Source organism: Pan troglodytes, chromosome 13 (genome assembly GCF_028858775.2).
Source record: "Pan troglodytes isolate AG18354 chromosome 13, NHGRI_mPanTro3-v2.0_pri, whole genome shotgun sequence".
Taxonomy (NCBI): domain Eukaryota; kingdom Metazoa; phylum Chordata; class Mammalia; order Primates; family Hominidae; genus Pan; species Pan troglodytes.
This window is the reverse complement of record NC_072411.2, coordinates 124242012-124264882: the sequence shown is the minus strand read 5'-3', so window position 1 is coordinate 124264882 and position 22871 is coordinate 124242012. Positions and strand designations below refer to the sequence as shown.

Here is a 22871-nt window from a genome sequence, read left to right as displayed (position 1 = left end):
TTGATGGGGATGGCATTGAATCTGTAAATTACCTTGGGCAGTATGGCCATTTTCACGATATTGATTCTTCCTACCCATGAGCATGGAATGTTCTTCCATTTGTTTGTATCCTCTTTTATTTCCTTGAGCAGTGGTTTGTAGTTCTCCTTGAAGAGGTCCTTCACATCCCTTGTAAGTTGGATTCCTAGGTATTTTATTCTCTTTGAAGCAATTGTGAATGTGAGTTCACTCATGATTTGGCTCTCTGTTTGTCTGTTGCTGGTGTATAAGAATGCTTGTGATTTTTGTACATTGATTTTGTATCCTGAGACTTTGCTGAAGTTGCTTATCAGCTTAAGGAGATTTTGGGCTGAGACAAGGGGGTTTTCTAGATATACAATCATGTCGTCTGCAAACAGGGACAATTTGACTTCCTCTTTTCCTAGTTGAATACCCTTTATTTCCTTCTCCTGCCTAATTGCCCTGGCCAGCACTTCCAACACTATGTTGAATAGGAGTGGTGAGAGAGGGCATCCCTGTCTTGTGCCAGTTTTCAAAGGGAATGCTTCCAGTTTTTGCCCATTCAGTATGATATTGGCTGTGGGTTTGTCATAGATAACTCTTATTATTTTGCGATTTGTCTATCAATACCTAATTTATTGAGAGTTTTTAGCATGAAGGGTTGTTGAATTTTGTCAAAGGCCTTTTCTGCATCTATTAAGATAATCATGTGGTTTTTGTCTTTGGCTCTGTTTATATGCTGGATTACATTTATTGATTTGCATATATTGAACCAGCCTTGCATCCCAGGGATGAAGCCCACTTGATCATGGTGGATAAGCTTTTTGATGTGCTGCTGGATTCGTTTTGCCAGTATTTTATTGAGGATTTTTGCATCAATGTTCATCAAGGATATTGGTCTAAAATTCTCTTTTTTTGTTGTCTCTCTGCCTGGCTTTGGTATCAGCATGATGCTGGCCTCATAAAATGAGTTAGGGAGGATTCCCTCTTTTTCTATTGATTGGAATAGTTTCAGAAGGAATGGTACCAGTTCCTCCTTGTACCTCTGGTAGAATTCGGCTGTGAATCCATCTGGTCCTGGACTCTTTTTGGTTGGTTGCTACAATTTCAGATCCTATTATTGGTCTATTCAGGGATTCAACTTCTTCCTGGTTTAGTCTTGGGAGAGTGTATGTGTCAAGGAATTTATCCATTTCTTCTAGATTTTCTAGTTTATTTGCGTAGAGGTGTTTGTAGTATTCTCTGATGGTAGTTTGTATTTCTGTGGGATCGGTGGTGATATCCCCTTTATCATTTTTTATTGCGTCTATTCGATTCTTCTCTCTTTTTTTCTTTATTAGTCTTGCTAGCGGTCTATCAATTTTGTTGATCCTTTCAAAAAACCAGCTCCTGGATTCATTAATTTTTTGAAGGGTTTTTTGTGTCTCTTTTTCCTTCAGTTCTGCTCTGATTTTAGTTATTTCTTGCCTTCTGCTAGCTTTTGAATGTGTTTGCTCTTGCTTTTCTAGTTCTTTTAATTGTGATGTTAGGGTGTCAATTTTGGATCTTTCCTGCTTTCTCTTGTGGGCATTTAGTGCTATAAATTTTCCTCTACACACTGCTTTGAATGCGTCCCAGAGATTCTGGTATGTTGTGTCTTTGTTCTCATTGGTTTCAAAGAACATCTTTATTTCTGCCTTCATTTCGTTATGTACCCAGTAGTCATTCAGGAGCAGGTTGTTCAGTTTCCATGTAGTTGAGCGGTTTGGGTGAGATTCTTAATTCTGAGTTCTAGTTTGATTGCACTGTGGTCTGAGAGACAGTTTGTTATAATTTCTGTTCTTTTACATTTGCTGAGGAGAGCTTTACTTCCAAGTATGTGGTCAATTTTGGAATAGGTGTGGTGTGGTGCTGAAAAAAATGTATATTCTGTTGATTTGGGGTGGAGAGTTCTGTAGATGTCTATTAGGTCCACTTGGTGCAGAGCTGAGTTCAATTCCTGGGTATCCTTGTTGACTTTCTGTCTCGTTGATCTGTCTAATGTTGACAGTGGGGTGTTAAAGTCTCCCATTATTAATGTGTGGGAGTCTAAGTCTCTTTGTAGGTCACTCAGGACTTGCTTTATGAATCTTGGTGCTCCTGTATTGGGTGCATATATATTTAGGATAGTTAGCTCTTCTTGTTGAATTGATCCCTTTACCATTATGTAATGGCCTTCTTTGTCTCTTTTGATGTTTGTTGGTTTAAAGTCTGTTTTATCAGAGACTAGGATTGCAACCCCTGCCTTTTTTTGTTTTCCATTTGCTTGGTAGATCTTCCTCCATCCTTTTATTTTGAGCCTATGTGTGTCTCTGCACGTGAGATGGGTTTCCTGAATACAGCACACTGATGGGTCTTGACTCTTTATCCAATTTGCCAGTCTGTGTCTTTTAATTGGAGCATTTAGTCCATTTACATTTAAAGTTAATATTGTTATGTGTGAATTTGATCCTGTCATTATGATGTTAGCTGGTTATTTTGCTCGTTAGTTGATGCAGTTTCTTCCTAGTCTCGATGGTCTTTACATTTTGGCATGGTTTTGCAGCGGCTGGTACCGGTTGTTCCTTTCCATGTTTAGCGCTTCCTTCAGGAGCTCTTTTAGGGCAGGCCTGGTGGTGACAAAATCTCTCAGCATTTGCTTGTCTGTAAAGTATTTTATTTCTCCTTCACTTATGAAGCTTAGTTTGGCTGGATATGAAATTCTGGGTTGAAAATTCTTTTCTTTAAGAATGTTGAATATTGGCCCCCACTCTCTTCTGGCTTGTAGGGTTTCTGCCGAGAGATCCGCTGTTAGTCTGATGGGCTTCCCTTTGAGGGTAACCCGACCTTTGTCTCTGGCTGCCCTTGACATTTTTTCCTTCATTTCAACTTTGGTGAATCTGACAATTATGTGTCTTGGAGTTGCTCTTCTCGAGGAGTATCTTTGTGGCGTTCTCTGTATTTCCTGAATCTGAACGTTGGCCTGCCTTGCTAGATTGGGGAAGTTCTCCTGGATAATATCCTGCAGAGTGTTTTCCAACTTGGTTCCATTCTTCCCATCACTTTCAGGTACACCAATCAGACGTAGATTTGGTCTTTTCACATAGTCCCATATTTCTTGGAGGCTTTGCTCATTTCTTTTTATTCTTTTTTCTCTAAACTTCCCTTCTCGCTTCATTTCATGCATTTCATCTTCCATTGCTGATACCCTTTCTTCCAGTTGATTGCATCGGCTCCTGAGGCTTCTGCATTCTTCACGTAGTTCTCGAGCCTTGGTTTTCAGCTCCATCAGCTCCTTTAAGCACTTCTCTGTATTGGTTATTCTAGTTATACATTCTTCTAAATTTTTTTCCAAGTTTTCAACTTCTTTGCCTTTGGTTTGAATGTCCTCCCGTAGCTCAGAGTAATTTGATCATCTGAAGCCTTCTTTCAGCTCCTCAAAGTCATTCTCCATCCAGCTTTGTTCCGTTGCTGGTGAGGAACTGTGTTCCTTTGGAGGAGGAGAGGCGCTCTGGTTTTTAGAGTTTCCAGTTTTTCTGTTCTGTTTTTCCCCCATCTTTGTGGTTTTATCTACTTTTGGTCTCTGATGATGGTGATGTACAGATGGGTTTTTGGTGTGGATGTCCTTTCTGTTTGTTAGTTTTCCTTCTAACAGACAGGACCCTCAGCTGCAGGTCTGTTGGAATACCCTGCCGTGTGAGGTGTCAGTGTGCCCCTGCTGGGGGGTGCCTCCCAGTTAGGCTGCTCGGGGGTCAGGGGTCAGGGAGCCACTTGAGGAGGCAGTCTGCCCGTTCTCAGATCTCCAGCTGCGTGCTGGGAGAAACACTGCTCTCTTCAAAGCTGTCAGACAGGGACATTTAAGTCTGCAGAGGTTACTGCTGTCTTTTTGTTTGTCTGTGCCCTGCCCCCAGAGGTGGAGCCTACAGAGGCAGGCAGGCCTCCTTGAGCTGTGGTGGGCTCCGCCCAGTTGGAGCTTCCCAGCTGCTTTGTTTACCTAATCAAGCCTGGGCAATGGCGGGCGCCCCTCCCCCAGCCTCCCTGCCGCCTTGCAGTTTGATCTCAGACTGCTGTGCTAGCAATCAGCGGGACTCCGTGGGCGTAGGGGCCTCCGAGCCACGTGCGGGATATAATCTCGTGGTGAGCCATTTTTTAAGCCCGTCGGAAAAGCGCAGTATTCGGGTGGGAGTGACCCGATTTTCCAGGTGCCGTCCGTCACCCCTTTCTTTGACTCGGAAAGGGAACTCCCTGACCCCTTGCGCTTCCCAGGTGAGGCAATGCCTCGCCCTGCTTCGGCTGGCGCACGGTGCGCGCACCCACTGACCTGCGCCCACTGTCTGGCACTCCCTAGTGAGATGAACCCGGTACCTCAGATGGAAATGCAGAAATCACCGTCTTCTGCGTCGCTCACGCTGGGAGCTGTAGACCGGAGCTGTTCCTATTCGGCCATCTTGCGCATTTTAAAATTTTAAAGGTAGGACTGAAGAAATTCCAGAAACACCTAGCTCCGTGCCCAAGCTTAGCATACAAATTCCCTTAACAGCATCTCAGTCAAGAGGTTGTCTAGTCTCTGTTTGAACAGCTTTGGTAATGGGAAGTGTAACTCCTTGATGGAATCTTCTTATTTTTAGACAACTCCAAAAGTTAGAAAGCTCTTCCTCAGGTTATGCTGAAATATGCCTTCCTGTCTTTTCCCTGCAATGGTCTTCATTTTTCCTTGAGTCTTTATTTTTCCTGCAATAGTGGCTTTGGAGTCCATGATTGTTTTCCTCTCTGTTCCCTCAATGTTTAATATGCGCTCTCCCTTTCACTGCTTTTTATGTGACGCTGGTCAGACCCTTCTTGATGTGTAGTGTTCAGAACTGAACACAATACCCCCTGTGTGATCTGAACAGTCAATCTATAGCCAACTATTTTCTTCCTCCCCTTCCTTCTGCTCCCCACCCTCCCAGCCTCTGTTCTCTCTCCTTTGGATACTCTATTTCCTTTAAACCCCACCATTCTCCTTTCCTGTCTAAAACTCTCAGCTTGGAAACTTTAGAATCTTATACAGACCAAATAGGTTAATTCCCCAAATTTCCAATGTGGACCATTTGACCATTTAAGCTGGGTTTTGTACCAACTTCTGTCATTATTTGTATGCAGAATTTATGGTTAAGCTGAGATCAAATCCGTCAAAACAATAGATCAGTGAGCTGTTTAGGGTTGAGTCTCTACAGGTCTTAAAATTTAGGGCAGGAAAAAAAAAAAGAAAACACTGTCTTTTCCATCGTCTTAGGCATAAAAACTCAGAAGTATTTTTGTTGCTGTATTAAAAATTCCCTGCTTTGAAAAGGAGTGATTGAGACCTAAGCATCACTTGAGGAATCTTTGCAAAGTGGCTAGTTCTGTTAAAAGAATAGATTTGCCATGTCTCAGAGCATTTGCAAACTCAATTACAACCAGAAGGAGTCACACTAATGTAAAAAAATAAATAGGAAAAAATTAAATTAGCAATGGAAATTTGAATGAAGTTTAACTTTCAAAAGAATGCAGATGATGCACCATGGAGTGGTTATATGTTTTATCTATTTCTTTTGAGTAAAATACGTTAAATGTGGTAGGGAAAATCCTCAAGGAAGAGATGTTGGTGAGTCTACTCTGGATTGACTCTCCTTATATTTGGTTAAGGTTTTGTCTTTATCTGTTTTAATTGTCCCTCTCACCTCGTCATTGCTCAAGTCCTTCAGGAAATGAGATCTTCTTAAGAAGGGATGTAATGACCACATTCACTAAAGGAAAAGCAATAGAATTTTCGCTGACTGTTTTTTTTCTTCTCACCATTAATGCTTCCTTATGATCATAATGAAAACCTTGAAATATTAACTCGATTAAATGTTTTATAGTGAAGAAAGAACTACCATTTTATAGAAGTTGAATTTCTGGCCTGACAAAGGTTTTAGTGGGTTGGCAAAAGCAGGAGAGATGGTAAAAGAATCAATGAATGAAACACAAATCTCCAAGTGTGGGCTTTGGAAGGATTTTTAACAGCCATATTTTGTTCTGATTAACTCTCCTTTTCCCAGAAGCGAGAGGATGTCGTCTGTCGGAGCAGTGCATCTAGGACAATCTGTCATCTTTAATAGTACCACTAATAATAAGAAAGCCATTTTCAGGCTCTTTCATTTTAATTAGATGCTGGATAGCTACCCTAATAGCTCATTCTATTCTTTCTTCAAGAGCTTGTATATTATAGCTTTTGTGGAAGTAGAAGCCTTACGTTATAGACAACTGTTTAAAGTTTTTTTCTGGCTAAAGCATGTAGCTTTTCTATATTATTCATTGGAGGAGAAATTTATTTTTTAAAATTTTGATATGAATGAATCTGAATAGGTGATGAGTGGGAAGAGACCTACACTAACCTGGCCAGTCACAAGGAGATGGTTTATTTTGGTAGATATTAGAAGCGTTCTATAGTTTGAGGTAGGTAAAGGCTATAGGTTTCCTTCCCTACCGTCTTGCTCCCAGATGACATATTATAATGAAAACATATCTCATGCTGAAATTTTCCACTCATGTGAGCAATTATCAGCAAGCAACCACAAAATAACCATCCAGCTTGCTCCTGTAAAGTCAGTGAGGTCTCATTCTCTGTTCTTTAGTCCCTGCCTTTCATTATATCACCACCTGGTAGCAAGTTCTCTGCATGAAAGGTTCTTTGGAGGCAGTTTCAATGCTATTGCAATAGCAGGATTCAGCTAAATCTCTAGTTGGAATAAGGTGACAGAATCATCCGTTAAGTTGTGGGACTCAGGACTGAATTGGAGGCTAAGAATACCACATGGGTCAGGCTGCTGGGCTTGCTAGATTACTATATTCAATCCACTGTACTTAAATATTATTCATTTCATCCATGAAATATTATTTCTAATATTCCTTATGCAAATAAGCAAATTCTATAGTGCTGATCTAGGTGAAGATAGTTCAAGTGTTTGTGGTTCAAATGCTATGCAACTATCATGGGTTATTCATGATTACAGAGGTACCCTCAAATATTAACCAAATATATATACACAAATATATATACTGTGTATAAAGTAAATTATAGGTAATATGATTCATGAGATATTAAATCTCCATGCAGCTTCCATTTCCCTCATGTTTCATTTCCCTCCCTCCCTCCTTTCCTTCCTTCCTTCCTTCCTTCTTCTTTCCTCCAATCTTCCTTTCTCTCTCCTCCCCCAAACCCACTCCCCTTATTCAGCAAGTGTTCATTGAGTGGCCACCTAATCTGTCAGAAAACCTGGATTGAGAATCAACCATTACTATTTTACTAGCCTGGGATATGGTTTATTTTACTGGTTTGGGATAGAGGTTTTTCCCAGGACCTGAAACTTCCCATATTTAAAATGGGGACAGTCTCAGGCAATCTGAGATGCTTGGTTACCCTAGTTACCCTAGTTATAATTCTGGGGAAATTTAAGTCCTGAAACTCAGGCCTCTCATCTTTAAAATGGGAAGTGATAATATAATAGGTACCTAATAGTGTCATTGTAAAAAAATTAATAACTTGGTTCATACAAAGTACATGAAACATGATGTAACAATGTGGAGGACACTTTATTTCCTTGACAACAGATTTCGCTCCCCCACCTGCCACACAAAAAAAGACTTATTGGTTAGGTGAATACTTAGGTAAGCAGGTAGAGGTAATGGCCTGGGGATATGGGTGAGAGACAGTACGTGGCCCCTAAACTGCTTTCTAAGGAGGATTAGGTGTGGCAGCTGGCTGATTTTGTCTTGCTGAATGGACACAAAGCTGAGGACCTAGATAAGGGAATAACTTCTAGAAGCTCTGTGTGTAAAGGGAGCGTTATGATGAGAAGCAAAATGTTGAATATAGAAAAGGATGAAGCTTTCTGTCATATGTGATATATTCTTCTATGTCCCTGTGAAATTCTTTCTAAAAAATATACATGACTGCACTATGAATTTGCAGCTACATCTTCTTTTAGGGTGTGGTGATGAACAGTTCAGCATCAATAAAGGCACAGGGTAAGAAGAGAAGCTGCCTTCTGAGTGATAATAACAGTACCTACCTCATAGGCTTGTGGTTAGGATTAAATGACCTTATGTGTCTTATGTGACATGATGTCTATAGAAACTCATAGAACAATGCCTGACACATTTTAAGTACCCTGTAAATGTTAGTTATTATGATATTATCATTAGAATAGCGTATTCCCAACGAGCACTAATTTCCTTTCACCTCCTTTATGCTTGAGGCTTTCTCCTATACTTTACGCTTCCTTTTTTTTTTTTTTTTTTTTTTGGTTTGGTCTTTTTTGAGACAAGATCTGGCTCTGTTGCCCAGGCTGGAGTGCCTTGGTGCAATGACAACTCACTACAGCCTCAACCTCCTGGGCTCAAGTGATCTTCCCACCTCACAGCCTCCTGAGGAGCTGGAACTACAGGTGTTTGCCACCACACCCGGCTAATTTTTTCTATTTTTTGTAGAGAAGGGATTTTGCCATGTAGCCCAGGCTGCTCTCAAACTCCTGAGCTCAAGCAATCCTCCTGCCTCGGCCTCTGAAAGTTCTGGGATTACTAGCGTGAGCCACTGTGCCCAGCCACTTCCCTGTTTTTAACTAGCTCTCAGTTTTGGATTAAAATCTAGACCCTGGTGTTGCAAAAACCTCAAAAGTCCTGTGTAATGTAACCCTTGTCTGTGCTGGAGATATTGTCTCTCCTTGGCTCAGCAGGGTCCTGAGAAAGTCTTTTCCCCCCACACAGACCAAGGTTGGTTATTTTTAGAGGCCCCATTTTCACCTCAGGATTCCCAAGGCTTGGTCTCAGAGGTGGTTGATTCTAACTACTTGATTCTTTCTTTCTGCATTTGAGGAGAGGAGGTTAAAAAAAAAAGTTCAGGAAAATCATCCTTAGCTGACATATAGAGCAGGAAAAAGAAGTAATTTTTGGTGCTTATTGGAGTCTTGCGTAGAAGCAGTCGTTTGACCTACAAGATTTCACAGTTCAAGCTTCCACATTCAAGGCTTCATGAATAATTGAAGTATACGGATCTTTCTGTTAGAAAACCCACTTGATTTATTCAGCTTCAGGTTGTCTCACTTCTAGGTTATTCATTCAGGACTGCTTCCAGGTAAACCTGGCAGCTTCAATTACCCAAACCCCACATCTGTGTGTTGGTGCCTATACATTTGAGTAATTTAAGGGGGGGCTCTTTGATTGAAACTCAGAATATCTTGAGATCATGTAAGAATCTTAAGTGTCTTGATATGCTACCTAAAACTACCTTTGTACAATGGCTAAATTATCACTAGACAGTTCCAGGATGCCTGCTGTTCAGAGCCCAAATACTGGTGAGTAAATCACACACAGTCAACAATGAAAACTCAAGCTAGACCTTTCGTGAGACCTCACGTCTACATTGGTGGATATGACCTCTAGGGACAGCCGGCACACACCTTTTGGAAAAAATAAACTTGAGATAACATTAGAAAGGAAATCTATCTAAACAATGACCTCTACTGAATACTCTTTTTTTTTCTTTGCTTTGTAGCACAATAGCTATCTAAAGATCCTTGCATAAGATTAGATGAGGTTACCCATTAATTCATGCTATTCAGTGTTTAATGTAGATAAAGTATTTTGGAGCCATAAAAATTCTCTTTAAATAGTAAACCTAATTCAACCATCAGGATCGTTTCCTCTGCTGTGTTAAAAATCAACCTGACTATTCATGCATGCCGAAAGTCAGAATTTATGACATCCCAGATAAACATGGAGATACAGAGGAATCTGTTAAAGACTTCCTTAGCTTGTACATAATAATATCAGAAATAAGTTTTGATAAATTTTAGTTATATAAAGTTATATGAAGAGTGAGACTAATGTTTTTCATGTGAGAAATATATCTATATCCAAATAGAAGTATTTATATACTATTCTTAATTACTTTCTCATAAAGTCAGCCTAGCAGGTTTGCCTTACACAATAGTTCTATGGCTGATCTCTTTTTATTTTTTTAAAAACATATTTCGTTTGCATACCCCTTCTTCCTCAAAAAGGCAAACAATTTGTGTGTAATGAAATTTCACTTGCTATGGGAAGTTAAAGTTCTATTAAAAAGCAAACTGGAGAAGATAACAAAATGTATTTTCTGAGACTACATTTCATTTCTAAAAGGAACATGATTTTATCAAAAGCTCCATAATCAATGTTGATAAAAATAAAACACTAGAGATTAATTCACCTGGCACTTAAATCTGCAAATCAAATACATTTTTCCTTTTTCATTAGGACTCTGCATAGCTCAACATGTTTGGGAATACTAAATACTACTAAGCATTAAGAGAATGAGAAGACAAACCATAGAAGGGGAGAAAATACTTGCAAAAGACACATCTGATAAAAAAAAAAACCTGTTATCCAAAATATACAAAGAACATTTAAAACTCAACAATAAGAAAATGAACAACGTATTTAGAAAATGTGCAAAAGACCTGAGCAGGCACCTCGCTAAAGAAAATATACAAATGGCAAAGTGAGCATATGAGAAGATGTTCAATATCCTATGTCATTAGGGAATTGCAAATTAAGACAATAATATGATACAACCACATATCTATTAGAATGGTCAAAATCCAAAACATTGACAATACTGTGATGGTTAACACCGAGTGTCAACTTGATTGGATTCAAGGATACAAAGTATTGATCCTGGGTGTGTCTGTGAGGGTGTTGCCAAAGGAGATTAACATTTGTCAATGGGCAGTGCGAAAGGCAGACACATCCTTAATCTGAGTGGGCACAATCTAATCAGCTGTCAGAGAGGCCAGGATATAAGCAGGCAGAAAAACGTGAAATGAGAAACTGGTCTAGCCTCGCAGCCTACATCTTTCTCCCATGCCGGATGCTTCCTGCCCTTGAACATCGGACTCCAGTTTCTTTAGTTTTGGAAGGTGGACTTGCTCACCTTGTTCCTCAACCTGCAGATGGCCTATTGTGGGACCTTGTGATTGTGTGAGTTAATACTTAATAAACTCATATATATATATATATATGAGTTTAATATATATATATACATAAATATATCTATATATTAAATATATAAATACATGTATAGATACATAAATCTATCTATATATATTAAATTTATCTATCTATCTATCTATCTATCTATCTATCTATCTATCCCATTAGCTCTGTCCCTCTAGAGAACCCTGACTAATACAAATACCAAATGCTGTCAAGTAAGTAGAGCAATAGGAATTCTCATATTGCTGATGGGAATCCGGAATGGTGCAGCACTTTGGAAGACACTTCGGCAGTTTCTTACAAAACTAAACATACTCTTATTACACTGTCTAGCAATCATGCTTTCTGGTATTTACTCAAATGAATTGAAAACTTATGTCTACACAAAAACCTGTACATGCATGTTTATCGTATTTATAGCAGCTTGATTCATAATTGCTAAACTTGGAAGCAACCAAGATGTCCTTCCATAGGTGAATATAGAAATTGTGGTACATCCAGATAATGGAATATGATTTAGTGCTAAAAAGAAATGAGCTATCAAGTAATGAAAAGACATGAAGGAGACTTAAATGCATATTACTAGATGAAAGAAGCCAATCTAAAAAGGTTCTGTACTGTGTGATTCCAACCATATGACATTCTGAAGAAGGCAAACCTATGGAGATAGTAAAAAGATCAGTGTTTGCAAGGTGTGAGTTAGAGGAAGAAATGAATAGGCAGAGCACAGAGGTTTAGTGCCTCCAAAACATTAATTTTAGGGCAGTGAAACTGTTTTGTATCACATGACTAAAGTGGATGCGTCACTATACATTTGTCCAAGTCTACAGAATGTGGAACACCAGGAGTAAACCCTAATATAAACTACAGGCTTTGGATGATGATGTGTCAATGTAGGCTCATCAGTGGTGACAAATGTACCACTCTGGTGTGGAACGTCAATAATGGGAGGTTGTATGTGTATGGGGACAGGAATAGGGTATGTGGGAACTTCCTGTACTTTCTTCTCAGTTTTGTTGTGAATCTAGACCATCCTGGCTAACATCGTGAAACCCCATCTCTACTAAAAATACAAAAATTAGCCAGCTGTGTTGGCGGGCGCCTGTAGTCCCAGCTACTCGGGAGGCTGAGGCAGGAGAATGGCATGAACCCGGAAGGCAGAGCTTGCAGTGAGCCGAGATTGCGCCACTGCACTCCAGCCTGGGGGACAGAGCAAGACTCCATCTCAAAAAAAAACAAAAAACAAAAAACAAAACTGCTCTACAAATAAAATTTATTAATTAAAAACAAAACTACTAAGCTTATTTTATTTAAAAACCTTTCTTATGTACATCTATTATGTATCCATAATAATTAAAAATCAAAACACCTCTTGTTGAGAAAAAAGAGTTTATAAAGCAAAGAGCAGTGTGTAAACATCATGAATTCTACTTGTAAGTTAAAAATAGCATTTTTTTCTTTTTTTTATTATACTTTGAGTTTTAGGGTACATGTGCACAACGTGCAGTTTTGTTACATATGTATACGTGTGCCATGTTGGTGTGCTGCACCCATTAACTCGTCATTTAGCATTAGGTATATCTCCTAATGCTATCCCTCCCCACTCCCCCCACCCTATAACAGGCCCCAGTGTGTGATGTTCCCCTTCCTGTGTCCATGTGTTCTCATTGTTCAATTCCCACCTATGAGTGAGAACATGCGGTGTTCGGTTTTTTGTCCTTGCGATAGTTTGCTGAGAATGATGGCTTCCAGCTTCATCCATGTCCCTACAAAGGACATGAACTCATCATTTTTTATGGCTGCATAGTATTCCATGGTGTATATGTGCCACATTTTCTTATCATTGTTGGACATTTGGGTTGGTTCCAAGTCTTTGCTATTGTGAACCGTGTCGCAATAAACATACGTGTGAATGTGTCTTTATAGCAGCATGATTTATAATCCTTTGGGTATATACCCAGTAATGGGATGGCTGGGTCAAATGGTATTTCTAGTTCTAGATCCCTGAGGAATTGCCACACTGACTTCCACAATGGTTGAACTAGTTGACAGTCCCACCAACAGTGTAAAACTGTTCCTATTTCTCTACATCCTCTCCAGCACCTATTGTTTCCTGACTTTTTAATGATCTCCATTCTAACTGGTGTGAGATGGTATCTCATTGTGGTTTTGATTTGCATTTCTCTGATGGCCAGTGATGATGAGCATTTTTTCATGTGTCTTTTGGCTGCATGAATGTCTTCTCTTGAGAAGTGTCTGTTCACATCCTTCTCCCACTTATTGATGGGGTTGTTTTTTTCTTGTAAATTTGTTTGAGTTCTTTGTAGATTCTGGATATTAGCCCTTTGTCAGATGAATAGTTTGCAAAAATTTTCTCCCATTTTGTAGGTTGCCTGTTCACTCTGATGGTAGTTTCTTTTGCTGTGCAGAAGCTCTTTAGTTTAATTAGATCCCATTTGTCAATTTTGTCTTTTGTTGCCATTGCTTTTGGTGTTTTAGACATGAAGTCCTTGCCCATGCCTATGTCCTGAATGGTAATGCCTAGGTTTTCTTCTAGGGTTTTTATGGTTTTAAGTCTAACATTTAAGTCTTTAATCCATCTTGAATTAATTTTAGTATAAGATGTAAGGAAGGGATCCAGTTTCAGCTTTCCACATATGGCTAGCCAGTTTTCCCAGCACCATTTATTAAATAGGGAATCCTTTCCCCATTTCTTGTTTTTGTCAGGTTTGTCAAAGATCAGATAGTTGTAGATATGAGGCATTATTTCTGAGAGCTCTGTTCTGTTCCATTGGTCTATATCTCTGTTTTGATACCAGTACCATGCTGTTTTGGTTACTGTCGCCTTGTAGTATAGTTCAAAGTCAGGTAGCGTGATGCCTCCAGCTTTGTTCTTTTGGCTTAGGATTGACTTTGCAATGCAGGCTCTTTTTTGGTTCCATAGGAATTTTAAAGTAGTTTTTTCCAATTCTGTGAAGAAAGTCATTGGTAGCTTGATGGGGATGGCGTTGAATCTATAAATTACCTTGGGCAGTATGGCCATTTTCACAATATTGATTCTTCCTACCCATGAGCATGGAATGTTCTTCCATTTGTTTGTATCCTCTTTTATTTCCTTGAGCAGTGGTTTGTAGTTCTCCTTGAAGAGGTCCTTCACATCCCTTGTAAGTTGGATTCCTAGGTATTTTATTCTCTTTGAAGCAATTGTGAATGGGAGTTCACTCATGATTTGGCTCTCTGTTTGTCTGTTATTGGTGTATAAGAATAAAAATAGCATTCTTTTAAGTAAGTTTTGACTATCATTATCCTATAAACTTAGGATATTTAATTAATATTAATTACCTACTATATTGAAAGAGATTTACAGGCAACAAACTTAGATGTGGATACTTTCTCCTCCAATTTTTCTCCTCCTTTTTTCTTCTTTCTCATTGCCTTCTTGTTTTTCTTTTTCCCTTCTTTGTCATAAAGTGACTTTTTAATCTTATAAAAAGAAGAATATGCATGTTTGCATTTTCTGTTAAGAAATGAACCCATCCAAAATCTCAAGAGAAAAATCTGCCTGTTCAAGATTTTTTAACCAGAAGTACATGTAAATATGCATAATTTTCAGAAGCCTCATGTTTTCTGGTTTTTGTATTCCTAAAATAATGTGACATATGGAGAATGAATGTGAGTAGCTCATCTGATGTGCAGCTTTATTCTGTCTTGAGTACCATAAGGCTAATCAGGAAAGTGACCAATAATCTTGAATTAATATTATTTACTCTGAAAAGAACAAATAGTTTTTGAGAATATGTGCGCACATATTTATTGGGAGAGGGGAATACATATGACCTGAGGCTAATTTGTCTTGTATTAAAGGATATAAATAGATTTTAGAGTTTTCAATAGTGTTTTACAAACTACAAGTTTTGACTTATTAGTGGGTCAAAAAATCAATTGAGTAAATTGCAACCAGTATTTTTTTTTAAGATGAAATAGAATAGAAACTATCTGAGTATACAGTACTTAGGAAGAATAAGTACTATTACACAAAACTTTAGTTTCAGGGTTACTTGCTAGGTTAAGTTATCAACTTTATTTTATTTTTTAATTGTAGGTTACAAGCACAATAGCTTGAAAGTCACTGCATTAGACCACTCATTTTTCCCTGTAGCCATTAAGATTAAAAAGTAGTGACAATACCAAGTACCTTAAATTTACCCAATGCCCTTTCCTCTTAAGCACTCCAAGTACTTCATAAATGATGTGATCTCCTTTATAACAACAATGGTCTTGTGAACCATGTGGACAGCAGCTGCTGCAGATGGGAAATGAAAGCTCAGGAGTGACTCATGGAGGACTGCAGGAGAGCTGGCCACAAAACCTTTAAAGGTGGAAGATCGTGAGAGCTAAGGTGAAGATGGAGTGAATCATCTCACCTCCTCCTTAATTGCATTCAGCGCTCTCCACCACCTGTCCAAAGGATGTGTTCAACGTTTTAAATAAATTCGAACACTAAGGTGAAGATGGAGTGAATCATCTCACCTCCTCCTTAATTGCATTCAGTGCTCTCCACCACCTGTCCAAAGGATGTGTTCAATGTTTTAAATAAATTCGAACATCTGGTACAAAGAAGAAATACCTAACCTTCTAGAGGCCACAGAGAAGGCTGGAGAATCAAGTATGTGTGAGCACCTGGCCAATTTGGATTCTGCGCCAGTCGTTCTTAGAATGGTCTTTCCCTTTGAAACTTCTGGGAAGCATCACTAATGCATAAGTGGGTGTTATCTTCCTGGGAGGCTAGTTTAGCACGTGAGAAGAATGACAACTGGGTGGAATTTGACAGACTATGGATTGGAATGTCCTTCTGGGACTCAGGCTGTCTAGCAAAAACCAGGAGGTTATTTCAAACAAACATGCACACACTTACAAGGATAACTGTTTTTCAGATGCCTGAGTGACTCATCTCCTCGTTCTGACTTATCCTGTGAACGTTTGTGTTGACTCCCTGATGGGCGGTTTGCCCTTACGGTTTCATAGCTTATAGTTCGTTTGTCACACCCTTATTTGATAAGCTCTGGCAGATTGTTAAATAGGCAGTGGGTGACTTGTGGCGAAAGAGTACTTAGGATGGATAAGCAACTTGGACTCCATGATAGATGTTGAAAAGAAGAGAGAGGCAGAGCAAAGCAAGCATAATGCAACCAGCTAATATTTGTTGAGTTCTTGTTAAATTCCAGGCACCTGACATGCATTATTTCTCAACAATCCCTTAAGTGGGTATTACAATTATCTCCACTTTTCAGAGATGAAAACTGAGGCTCAGAGGAATAAAGTAATTCTCCTAAAGCCACACTGTGGCACAATGACCAGGGTGGGATTCTAGGCATATCTTGCCACAGAGCTGAGTACTTAATTCTTCATGCAAATGTCAGACCAGTGGCCATATTCCATCTGCAGAGGCAGACAACGTAAGTCCTGCAAAGAAATCCACCACTTATCAACACGGGACTTATGGCAAATACTTCCTCTTTTTGAACTTTGGTTTTTCCTTTTAAATGGAGATAATGATACCTCAGTCATTGACTTGTGAGAATTCACTAGTGCGAAGAAATGCACAGAAAGCCTCCAGTCTGTGTCTGGCACACTAGCAAATCCATAGGTGAGTTGCTGCTGAGAGCAAATCTTGTCAACGGGAAGCATGGCAGTTAGTAGTTACAGACGGTGCATCATGACCCCGGCGTCATCCAGCAACTTGCTGGATGGAGATGTGGATTAAGTGCTTTTGCTCATTTGCTAGTAACAGCAGACCCTTGGAGACCAGCTGTGTGTACTGCGACAAGCCATTCACTTTGCTGCAGCGACCCCAACCCAGAGAGGGCACTTTCTCAAGACATCTCATTTCAATGCTGTGTTTATTGGAAGAGCCCATGGCACAGCCTGATGAACTGAACCAGGATAAGACAGAGCCCTGGACACTTCAGTGACTTTCACTGCTTTCCTGCTGTTATCTTTCTTTGTTGACTGCCTGAGACCTTCACAAAACACAGGAATTAGGGACTCAGATGTAAGGCATAGTGGATAAAACCTCAGTTGCCTCCCTCTCTGTCTACACAGCAACACTCACCATCTTGTTTATAATGCTCCAGCCACATGTTTTTTTCCCATTCCATGAACTCCCCAGGTTTTTTCCTCCTGGTATTTGCTCCCACTCTTCCTTCCATATGAACACTCTTTTCTTGGCTGTTTGCACTCTCAAATCCTTCTATCCTATAAATCCCGTTAGAGACGTCTTCCTAAGAACCTCAGTTATGGGGCCAGTGCCCCTCATTTGTTATTCTCTAACATTTCACCCCTTTTAAATTTCTTTCTTTACCTTTATTAATATCTGAAATTATCTTCATGAGGCCAGGGATTCATGTCTGTTTTGTAAACCACCCCAAATGCCAGGGGGCAGTGTTTGGCAATTGATAATTGTTGTGTAAATGAATGAATGGATGGATGAATGCATTGGTTTACCTAGACTACTCAACTTATTTTCTCTCACTTGAATGTAAGCTCCTAGGCAGCAGGACCTTATCTGTCCAGTTCACTGCTGTCCCTGAAAGCCTAAAACAATGCCTAGCACAAGGTAGAAATGTAATAAATATTTTTAATAAATCAATTAAGCTTGGACTCCAAAACCTAGCAGGCTTACAGTTCACATTATTGGGGTCCATGGTAAAAGCACAAATGGATACCTATGTATCATACATCTAAATATTTATAAATCAAGCTAACATATTAAATAAAGTATGGTTTATTCTCCTATCTTGAATGATAATCTTTTGTAATAATCTAGAAAAGCTTAATTTTGGATTTTGGGACTCCTCAGAGTTCCAAAGTTATGTGCTAGAATGCAGTGGCCAGGGCAGTGTTGGCCTAGCCTGCCATCCATGCTTGTAGCCCACACTCTCCACCCCCTGCTCCATCTCACACCTCATGGAGCTTAAATAAGCACACGTTTGCACATTTTAGCCTATATGTTTGAGCTCTGTGTCTATCCTTCCTGGAAATCATTGCCTTTTGGATATTCCTCAGGCCTGAAGTTTTGCCAACAGAAGCATGGATGCAGAGAAGAATCCTTGCACAGATCCTGGAACTAGACTTAGGACTATGTTTGAGCAGTAAACTCTAGATTCCTGGACACCCAGAGCATGGTCTACAGGTGGTGGTTCCAGGCTCTGGGTGGGCAAAATCTTTTCACTCCATGGACTCTCCAGCTGGGCAGAGGGGCATAGCTGGAAGGACAGAGCAAGACTGTCTAAAACTCCTGGCTTTGATCATTGGGCAGCAATGTATGTGAGGGTAGAGGATACACTGATCTAAATTTCAGCAGGTACAGAGAATGGTAGGGAGGGAAGAAAGAGGAGAGGTTGTCTAGGATGGATGTGTGGCTACTTAGGCTGCTATGCCCATCTCCGTGTGTTTATCATTCCTGTCTACGGCTGGAAGACAAATGTGAGGGAACATAATCACCGAGAGTAGAAAGAGGCAAGATGACAGGTTGTGAGCTGAAAGGTGATTGGCTGGTTCAGGAGCATCATTCCATTAACATTATTCAAGTCATTCCAGAGAGGTGAGTAATGCTGGTGAATCTCCTCAGTTTATTTCTCAGTAAAAAGAAATGGATGTTAAAAAGAGCTCTGTATTATATGATGTTTAGTGAACACTTGAGGGAAGAAAGCTCATGTAAAAAATGAACTATGCAATTGAATGTAAAACTGAAAACAAATATTCGTAGTGCACTTTTGCAGGCCCATTCTACTTAAGAGTTTTAATCAGAAGACTTTACACAAAGCTAATTCAGTATCTTAATTTAAGTCCACAGTTTTTTTTTTGTTTGTTTGTTTTTTTTTTTCACCTTCTAAGTGTCGTCACATGCTGGGCATTGGAAGGCCAAGGAGGAACAACTGGGGAATCTAGCTTTTAAAGAAGGAACATTAAGATGATCTAAATTAAGATTTGCTGGCCAGGTGCAGTGTCTCAAGCCTATAATCCCAGCACTTTGGGAGGCCAAGGCAGGTGGATTGCTTGAGTCCAGGAGTTAGAGACCAGCCTGGGCAACATAGCGAAACCCCGTATCTACTAAGAATTTAAAAAATTAGCTGGGCATGGTGGCACATGCCTGTAATCCCAGCTACTCAGGAGGCTGAGGCAGGAGAATTGCTTGAAACCGGGAGGCCAAGGAGGCTGAGGTTGCAGTGAGCCAAGATTGTGCCACTGAATTCCAGCCTGAGTGACAGAGTGAGACTCTGTCCCAAAACCAAAACAAATTTGCTGCATGCCCTTCTAGATGTATGCCTGCATCCTTTGCTACTTATTATTTTATAAATAAAATTTTAAAAACGTTTTTCTTTACCTCCTAAAAGCTTTTAGGTATCAAAGAATAGGTGGAAGTTTAGCTCAATGAAATAATTTAACTTTTTAAATAAAAGTCCTACCAATGCAAATATTGAGTCTCTTTCATTTTTATTAATTTGACTTAAAGGGTCTTAAAAAATGCATTAAGGTTCCACAACGTTTCACTCTAATTGTAATTTATGTTTCTTTCCTTCTTTAACCTTTATCTTTTAGGCTTTCTTTTCACCCTTTATTTTCATTTTACCTCATTGCAGTGTTACAAGCCATCACCTTTCTCAGTAACAGGGTCTGTGACAGTCAATAATTATGTGATTTTAAAAAATGATAAGTTCTTCTAATTGCTTTAGCTAATAAAATGGCATAGGACTGATAAGCTTGAATAATGCTACTTAATTGCTTTTGCTAAAGATAGAGTTGGCTGACATTAGTTATAGTCTTTTAACTTTGAAGAAGCAATACATATATTAAAGAAAATGACTACACATCCTTGGGGAAAATGGTGGTTGAATTCTCTTTTTGTTGGTAGGAAAAAAATGTAAAAGAATCTTAGATACAACTCAGTGATATGACTCCATAGTTTCATAAGAGGTTATTCTTTTCTAAAAGATAATAAAACCCAACCATAAAATAAAAAATAGATAATCAGATATAATCAAAATGAAAAGAAGTCTTTTGTACTTTGAAGTACACCATCAAAAACGTGAAAAGACAACACACAGAATGGAAGAAAAAATTTGTAAATCATTTTTCTGATAACATACTTTCATCTAGAACGTAAAAAGAACACTTATAACTCAACAATAAAAGGCCAATAATCACATTTTAAAATGGGCAGTGGATCTGGACAGACATCTTTCTCTGAAGGAAATGTACAAATGGCTTGTTAGTGCATGGAAAGATACTCATCACCATTAGCCACCAGGGAAATGCAAATCAAAAACCAAAATGGGACACCAATTCACACCCGCTAGGCTGGCTAGAATTAAAACAAAAAAACAAACAAAAAAAAACCCCAGATAATAACACGTGTTGATGAAAATGTGGAGAGATTGGAAACCTCATACACTGCTGATGGAAATGTGAAATGGAGAAGCTGCTTTGGGAAATAGTCGGGCAGTTCCTCAAATTACAAAATAAGACAAATGATTAAACATGTAGTTAGCACGTGACCCAGCAATTCCGCTCCTGGGAGTATATAACCAATAGAAATGAAAACAGATGTCCACATAAGTTATACATAACTGTTTATAGTAGCATTATTCATGATGGCCAAAACCTGAAAACAACCTAAATGTCTATCAACTGCTGAATGGATAAGTAGATGTGATATATCCATACAATGGGGTATTTTATAATAGAAAGCAATGAAGTTCTGATATATGTAACAACATGGATCAACCTGGAAAACATTATGCTAAGTGAAAGATGCCAGTAACAGATGGTCAGAAATCGTATGATTATATTTATTTATTTATTGAGACAGAGTTTCCCTGTGTCACTCAGGCTGGAGTACAGTGGTATGATCTCGATTCACTGCAACCTCCGTCTCCCTGGTTCAAGCGATTCTTGGGCTTCAGCGTCCTGAGTAGCTGGGATTACAGATATGTGCCACATGCCCAGTTAATTTTTGTATTTTTAGTAGAGATGGGGTTTCTCCATGTTGGCCAGGCTGGTCTCGAACTCCTGACCTCAAGTGACCCACCTACCTCGGCCTCCCGAAGTGTTGGGATTACAGGCGTGAGCCACCACACTTGGCTGTATGATTCTACTGAAATAAAATGTCCAGAGTAGGCAGATTCATAGAAACATGAAGTAGATTAGTGGTTGCCCAGGCCTAGAGCAGCTGGGGAGAAATAGGCAGTAATTAATAATGGGGATGGGGTTTCCTTCTGGAGTAACAAAAATGTTGTAGAATTAGATATGGCAATGATTACACAACTCTGTGAATAACTAAGAACTATCAAATTTCATATTGAATTGTGTAAGTTGTATAATACATAAAGTATATCCCCAAAAGCCACTACAAAATAAGACAATGGACTGCTGTTAAAATTTTGTAATCTTGATTTCTGTGATTCAGAGCCTCCTTGGAGCTTTCTAAGGTAACAGATGCTCTTTTAACTAGACAGCTTAACATAGTTTTACTATTTCTACTGTAGTGTATGTTTATTTTTTTACCCTTTGCTTTCTTATAAATAGCAAAATATAATTGATTCTATTTTAACTATTTTACGATAAGGTCCATAAAGTAATCATAACTCTAAGATGACACCTTTTTAAATGCCACCTGAGTATTTAATGTGAGTGCTTATTCTGTTCGGTTTGTAGAAGTTCTGGTAAGAATTTCAATTTGAAGCCATCCAAATTCTCCCCATCTGCTCCGCCACTCCCTATTCCAGCTTCCATTATCTTTTTCCTGTATGTAATAGCCTCCTAATAGACCCCCACATCCTTTCTGGCCTCCTTCCAATCACTTTTCCACACCAAAGCTAGAATTTTTTCAAAATGCAAATAGTATGTCATCCCCATTAAGAAAGCGCTTCAATGCCTCTTGATTGTTCTTAAGACAAAGACTAAAGTCTTCTGGGGGCCCACAGGCTCTGCAGGCTGGAGTCCTACCTACCTTTCCAGCCACATCTCACACCATTTTCCTCCTTGCTCATCCACTCCAGCCACATGGGCCTCTTTCTGTTCTCAGAAAACACACACCCTGCCATGAAGCTGCTGTGCATGGCACTCCCTGCCCCAGGGGTCCTGTTCTTCCCTCCGCCTCTCCTACCATGTGTCAGGTCTCAGTGCCATCTCATTTCTGTTTCTTGGCACTGTGTTCCTTTCTGCCGTAGTCCGTATCATTATTTGTAATTACACATTCATCACTGAACGAGTAGCTGGCAGTCCAAGACAGAGACTACACCCCACCCATCACACTACACCACCTCCTCAGCACATCCAAGTATGCCCTAAACAACGGAAGACAGCAGAGTGGGTAGTGACTGACTTGGGTTGTGGAGAATGGGAAGGTTCCTTAGGGGAGAGGACATGTTGGCAGCATTCTGGAGGGTGGGTTTTACTAACCGGGGAATGGGATGAGAGAACCTGGGCCAACGGGCACCAGCACAGAAAACAGTGTGTTTAGGGAAAAGCCAGAATTCATCATGGCTGCCACCTGGACACCAGGGCAATGGATGAGCGCTCGGTGAGGTGAGAGACAGGGCAGAGCAGCAGTTGGAATCTGAGGTTAAGCCCACATTGCAAAAGGTCTTATGGACAATAGAAAGTCACTGAGTATTTCTAACAAGAAAGTGATTTGAATAGGCCTTTGTGCTTGTAGGATGACTGTGGAAGAAGGGTAGGGGATAGATAAAAGAAAAAAAGCCCCAAAGTGGGGCGACTGATTCCAACAGGGGAACGATTGGAAACCAAAAGACCCCACCGAGGACTGCTGGTAGCCA

At 39.6% G+C, this 22871-nt stretch overlaps 1 long non-coding RNA gene across 1 annotated transcript in view; it reads left to right on the top strand.

Annotated features, from left to right (window-relative positions):
* The first annotated feature begins 4015 nt into the window (after positions 1–4015).
* LOC129143346 (uncharacterized) overlaps positions 4016–22871 on the top strand; it is a 133681-nt gene continuing 114825 nt past the window's right edge. Inside the window, exon 1 of the long non-coding RNA XR_008546710.2 lies at positions 4016–4468. This is a non-coding gene — a long non-coding RNA (uncharacterized LOC129143346). The remainder of the gene's footprint in view (positions 4469–22871) is intronic.